Below are 6501 nucleotides of genomic sequence, written 5' to 3'. Positions count from 1 at the left end.
CCAATCAGCGATATAGGCGCGGCTACTTTGAATTAACCCCCCAATGTATCCCCCCGGGGCCCCTAAAGAATTTCGTAAATATCTCATATTGCCAATACTGCCTGTGCGCGGCGCTATCGCTGACCGTACTCAGGCAGCACGTGACCCCCAGCTGCAGCTGGCTCTTGCTTCTGCCTATGTCACGACTATTTGCGGCTGCAGCCAGGGGTCTCCTGTTCAGCGTTCAACAGTGAGTGACGGGTTGTGGGCGGGGTTATCCCCCATCACGTCACACCCGGCATCCACCGCGCGCCCATTCATTGACAGAGCGCGCAGTGGAGAGTCGGCTGCAGCCAGGGTCACGTGCTGCCTGCGCGGGGTCAGCGATAGCGCCGCCACTGGCAGTATTGGCAACATGAGGCATTTGTGAAATTCATTAGGGGCCCCGGGGGGATACATTGAGGGGTTAATTTAAAGTAGTGGACAACCCCTTTAAACCTCGCTTCGCTGATTGGTGTACGCTATCACAATTTACGCTTCTCGTCTTCAAATGGGTCGTAAGCAAAAATACACCAATGAGGATGACAGAATAAACTACATACATATTCTAGAATACCCGATGCGCTAGAATCGGGCCACCATCTAGTGAACATATAAATTACTTACTTCAAAAATATCCCTAAACAAGTACATTTTTTGGGGTCCCTTCATTTTTATAACCAGCAAAGGCAAAGCAGACAGCTGGGGGCTGATATTAATAGTCTGGGAAGGTCCATAGATATTGGCCCCTCTCCAGCACAATAAGACCAACTCACAGCTGTCTGCTTTCCCTTGGCTGGTTATTAAAAATAGAGGGAACCCCATGTCATTTTTTAAATTTATTACTAATAAAAAAATGAATGAAAATAACAGCTTGGGTCCCCCTATTTTTAATAACCAGCTAAGGGAAAGCAGATAGCTTCAGGCTTATATTAATAGGCTGGGAATGCCCATAGTTATTGGGCCACTCCCAAACTACAAATTTCTGCTGCAGCCACCTCAGAAGTGGAGCATCATATCTGATTCACCAACTCTAGTGTTATGTTCTGCTACCAAAGCTAAGGAAAGAGAGGAGATCTGTCCCTACTATAAGACTCAGCTGAATCCCTACGATGTAACAGGGAACCTGATCCTGCGATCAGACCTGCTAAAGTCCTAATCTAGTCTGTACGGAGACCTATAGATGTGAGGAGGGAATCCCTACAAGTACTAAGGACTGGGAGGAATATGGGACACCTCCTAACAGAAATAGTAGCAGGCAGACGAACAAACAAAATAGATAGAACATAGAGGTCCGTAGACCAAGCAAACTAACAGAGTTAGATACAGAGCACAGGCTAGCTAGAAAGTAGATATACAATGAAGTCCAGCAAAGCCAGAAGGGCGGAGCAGGATTAAATAGGCCAACAAGGTCATGTGACCAGCAAAGGAAAAAAAACCTAACAGCAAGGTTCTAACAGTACCCCCCCTTCTAAGAGGATCCTCCGGATCCCCTAGGACCAGGCTTATCAGGAAATCTCCTGTGAAACGCTCTGATAAGTCTGGACGCGGAAACATCATCTGACCTCACCCAAGAGTTATCCTCGGGTCCGAAACCTTTCCAGGCCACAAGATACTGCAAACTACCTCTATACCGTCTAGAGTCAAGGATGCGAGAAATTTCATATTCCCCGTCCTCCACCACCGGAGGAACAGAGGCAGAGGCGTCACCATCCGACACAACAGCTTTTTTTAACAGAGAGACATGAAAGACCGGATTAATTCTCCAGGAGGTAGGAACCTCCAACCTAACAGCAGATTGGTTGACAACCTGAAGCACCTTAAAGGGCCCTACAAACTTGGGACCCAATTTCTTAGAAGGAATCCTCAACCGCAGATTCCTAGAGGACAACCAAACCATGTCACCAACAGCGAACAAAACCTCCTGTTGTTTCCTATCAAAGTAGTCTTTAGATTTTCTGTTGGCCTCCTGAAGATTACCACGCACATCCGTCCAAACTCTTTCCAAATCACCGGAAAAATTCTCCTCCTCAGGCACGGCAGATCCCAACTTGGAGAACGACCCAAACGACGGATGTCTCCCAGAACAACAAAAAAAAGGCGAACAACCAGCAGAAGAAGATGTATGATTGTTCAGAGCAAATTCGGCAAGTGGCAGAAACTCAGACCACCCCTCTTGATTGTCTGCCACAAAACAACGCAAGAACTGCTCAACATCCTGGTTTTTCCTTTCTGTCTGGCCATTAGATTCAGGATGATATCCGGACGAAAACGACAAATGAATTCCCAACCTGTCACAAAAGGCACGCCAAAAACGAGCCACGAACTGAGGACCCCTATCAGAAACAATGTCAGTAGGAACGCCATGAAGTCTGACAATTTCCTTGACAAAGGCCTTAGCGAGAGTTTTAGCGCAGGGCAGTTTGACGAAGGGAACCAAGTGACACATCTTGCTAAAACGGTCCACGACCACCCAGATGACAGTAAAACCCTCAGAGGAGGGAAGGTCAGTTATAAAGTCCATAGCCAAATGTGTCCAAGGAGCACTGGGGACCTCCAAAGGACAAAGCAACCCCGCAGCAGGAGTATGTGAGGACTTAGATCTAGCACATATAGTACATTGGCGCACCCACTTAATGACTTCCTTCTGCCATCCAGGCCACCAAAAACTGCGACCCACCAGTCTCTTAGTCTCAGAGATTCCGGGATGACCTGCCAACCGAGATTCGTGACACTCAACAAACAAATCTCTCCTAAAGGTCCCAGGCACAAGCAACCTCCCATGAGGAGTGTTAGATGGGGCATTCTCCTGAGCTTTAAGAATCTCATCTTCCAAAACGGAGTCTAAAGCAGCTATCACAACACCTTCTTGTAAAATGTTTTCCTCTTTCTCAGCACCGACTATGGGAGAAAAACTGCGAGACAAGGCATCCGCCTTAACATTCTTAGTACCAGGGATGTAAGTAACGGAGAAATTAAACCGCGAGAAAAACAGTGCCCACCTAGCCTGACGGGCATTCAGGCGCTTGGCAGCATCAAGATATATCAGATTTTTATGATCCGTAAGAACCTGAACGGGAAATTCCGCACCTTCCAAGAAGTGGCGCCAGTGTTCAAATGCGAGTTTAATAGCCAATAATTCCCAATTACCAATATCGTAATTCAGTTCAGTCTCCGAAAATTTTTTTGAAAAAAAGGCACAGGGATGTAATCCATCCCTGTTATCCTGAGACAATACTGCGCCAACCCCCACAGAGGAAGCATCAACCTCAACCAAAAACGGCCTAGTAACATCAGGCTGCATAAGGATGGGAGCAGAGGTGAACCTCTCCTTGAGATACACAAAAGCTTCAATGGCCTCAGAAGACCACTGAACCGCATCAGCACCTTTCCTGGTGAGATCAGTCAGAGGTTTGACAATACTAGAAAAATTTTTTATGAATTTTCTGTAGTAATTGGCGAAACCCAAAAACCTCTGTATCGATTTCAAACCAATAGGCCTAGGCCATTCCTGCACAGTCTGAACCTTAACCGGATCCATCTCAAAACCTTTGCTGGAGATAATGTAGCCCAAAAAACTAATTCTCTGTACAGCGAACTCACATTTCTCCAGCTTAGCAAAAAGCGAATTGTCCATTAATAACTGTAATACCTCACGCACGCTCCGCCAATGAGACTCCAGATCTGGCGAATAAATCAAAATGTCATCCAAATACACAACCACATTTTTACCGATCAAAGGTCTAAGGATGTCATTAATCAGATTCTGAAAAAATGCAGGAGCATTAGTAAGACCAAAAGGCATAACCAGATTCTCAAAATGACCCACAGGAGTGTTAAAAGCAGTCTTCCATTCATCACCCTCCTTTATGCGCAACAGATTGTATGCCCCCTTAAGGTCAATTTTAGAGAACCACTTGGCCCCCAATAACTGGTTAAACAGATCAGGAATCAATGGCAGTGGGTAAGGATTGCGTACCGTAATTTTGTTAATCTCACGAAAATCCAGACAAGGACGTAAACCGCCGTCCTTTTTTTTTACAAAAAAAAATCCAACCGCCACAGGAGACTTAGAGGGCCTAATGTGACCGGCGGCCAAACTTGTCTGTATGTATTCCTCCAAAGCCTTCCTCTCAGGAATGGTAAGGTTAAATAAACGACTTTTAGGAAGAGTCGCTCCAGGGACAAATTCAATAGAACAATCATAGTCTCTATGGGGAGGCAAAACCTGCGATTCCTTCTCAGAAAAAACTCTCCAAAAATCCTGAATAGGAACAGGCAATTCTCCCCTATCCAAAGCTGCAATACGCCCGTTACAACACTTGTCATAACATTTATGGCTCCAGGATTTAATTTCACTGGTAGACCAATCCAGTACAGGATTGTGAAATTTTAACCAGGGCAAACCCAATATTACTGGAGAAGGCAAGTTATTCAACACTACCAAATCCAATTTCTCATGGTGAACACCATTAATAGTGAGAGGAAATTCACTGACCTTGAGAGTAATATTCTTCAAAGGGGAGCCATCCACAGAAACCACAGCAATGGGGGATGATAAAGGTTCAGGTTTTAAATTGAGTTTTTCCACGAATCCCCCATCAATTACATTCAGTGTAGACCCGCAATCAACAAACACCCGAAATTCCATTAATTTTTCCTGAGCAATCGTGGAAGCCGCTAAAAATATACCCTTGGAATTTAAACAGGCAATACGGGCGTGACTGACCATTTTTTTTTCTTTCTTCATACGAAGCTCACAGCCTTTAATCAAATGACCAGATTTTCCGCAATAGAAACACAAGCCTTCCGAAAAACGACGGTCTTTTTCTTGAGAGCGAGGTGCCACCGAACCAATCTCCATCGGTTCACCACTGTTAGTACACACATTATCATAACCAGAAACTGACATAGCAGAGGATTTGCTCTCATTAACCCTAGCACGCAGTCTTCTATCCACCCGTATAGCTAATTGCATAGCCTGTTGCAAATCCTCAGGTGTAGGATAAGCAATTAGCAGGTCTTTAACCCTTTCACTGAGCCCAGCAAGAAATAGACTTTTCAGAGCAGAATCGTTCCACCCTGTTTGAGTGGACCAACGACGAAAATGAGTACAATATTTTTCGACATTACCTGATCCTTGTTTTAAACGTCTCAACTCAGTCTCAGCTGATGCCACACGGTCAGGATCATCATATAATAGTCCTAAAGCAGAAAAAAAACTATCCACTGATCTGAAGCATGTATCACTAGGTTGCAAAGAAAAGGCCCACTCCTGAGGCTCTTTGCGCAAAAGTGACATTATGAACCCTACGCGCTGGGATTCATCCCCAGAGGACTTGGGTCTCAAACGAAAATACAATAAGCAAGCATTTTTAAATGAAAAAAATTCTCGATGTTCACCAAAAAATAAATCCGGCAAACATACCTTAGGCTCCAAGAAATATGCTCCAGGACAGTTACTCACGTGCTGACGGAGCTCGGCCACTTCCAGAGAGAGTCCCTGCAGGTGTTTAGCCAAATCCTGAACCGACACCATGATGGAACAAAAAAAAAAAAAAATCTTTCCTTAGAGAATTTGCAGGCTGGACTTACTGTTATGTTCTGCTACCAAAGCTAAGGAAAGAGAGGAGATCTGTCCCTACTATAAGACTCAGCTGAATCCCTACGATGTAACAGGGAACCTGATCCTGCGATCAGACCTGCTAAAGTCCTAATCTAGTCTGTACGGAGACCTATAGATGTGAGGAGGGAATCCCTACAAGTACTAAGGACTGGGAGGAATATGGGACACCTCCTAACAGAAATAGTAGCAGACAGACGAACAAACAAAATAGATAGAACATAGAGGTCCGTAGACCAAGCAAACTAACAGAGTTAGATACAGAGCACAGGCTAGCTAGAAAGTAGATATACAATGAAGTCCAGCAAAGCCAGAAGGGCGGAGCAGGATTAAATAGGCCAACAAGGTCATGTGACCAGCAAAGGAAAAAAAACCTAACAGCAAGGTTCTAACATCTAGTTCTTAGCCTCGGCTGTTCCTGATTGCACTGATGGGGTGGAAATCGGTGTAATTATTCTTGGGGGTAATGTCAGCAGCTGGCTGACACCAAACCCAGAGGTTAGTAATGGAGAGGTGTCAGTCAGACACCCTCATAACTAACCTAGTAGTAAAAAATAAATAAACAGAAAAAATTCTTCATTTGAATGAAGATTCCACCACACTCCCTCGTTTACCCATTTATTAATTGAAAATAAATTCTGGAAATTCCAACAGTAATCCAATAGTGAAATGTCACAGGGTGCCCATGTAATACTATGGGGTCTCATGCCTCGTGCCCCTGACCGCGAGCAACCCTATTGAGCCTCGTTCTGAGATCATTTTGAGAACGAGGCTCAAAAGGGTAACTCGCAGTCAGTCTCAGGTGGGAGCATGAGAATTTCTGTGCCTGCTGCTCAATGGGATTGAGCTATGAAGTCTCA

This window comes from Phyllobates terribilis, unplaced genomic scaffold (assembly GCF_046119375.1).
Source record: "Phyllobates terribilis strain yellow unplaced genomic scaffold, ASM4611937v1 Scaffold_2__4_contigs__length_985480577, whole genome shotgun sequence".
In the NCBI taxonomy this organism is placed as follows: domain Eukaryota; kingdom Metazoa; phylum Chordata; class Amphibia; order Anura; family Dendrobatidae; genus Phyllobates; species Phyllobates terribilis.
This window is presented reverse-complemented; position numbering follows the sequence as displayed.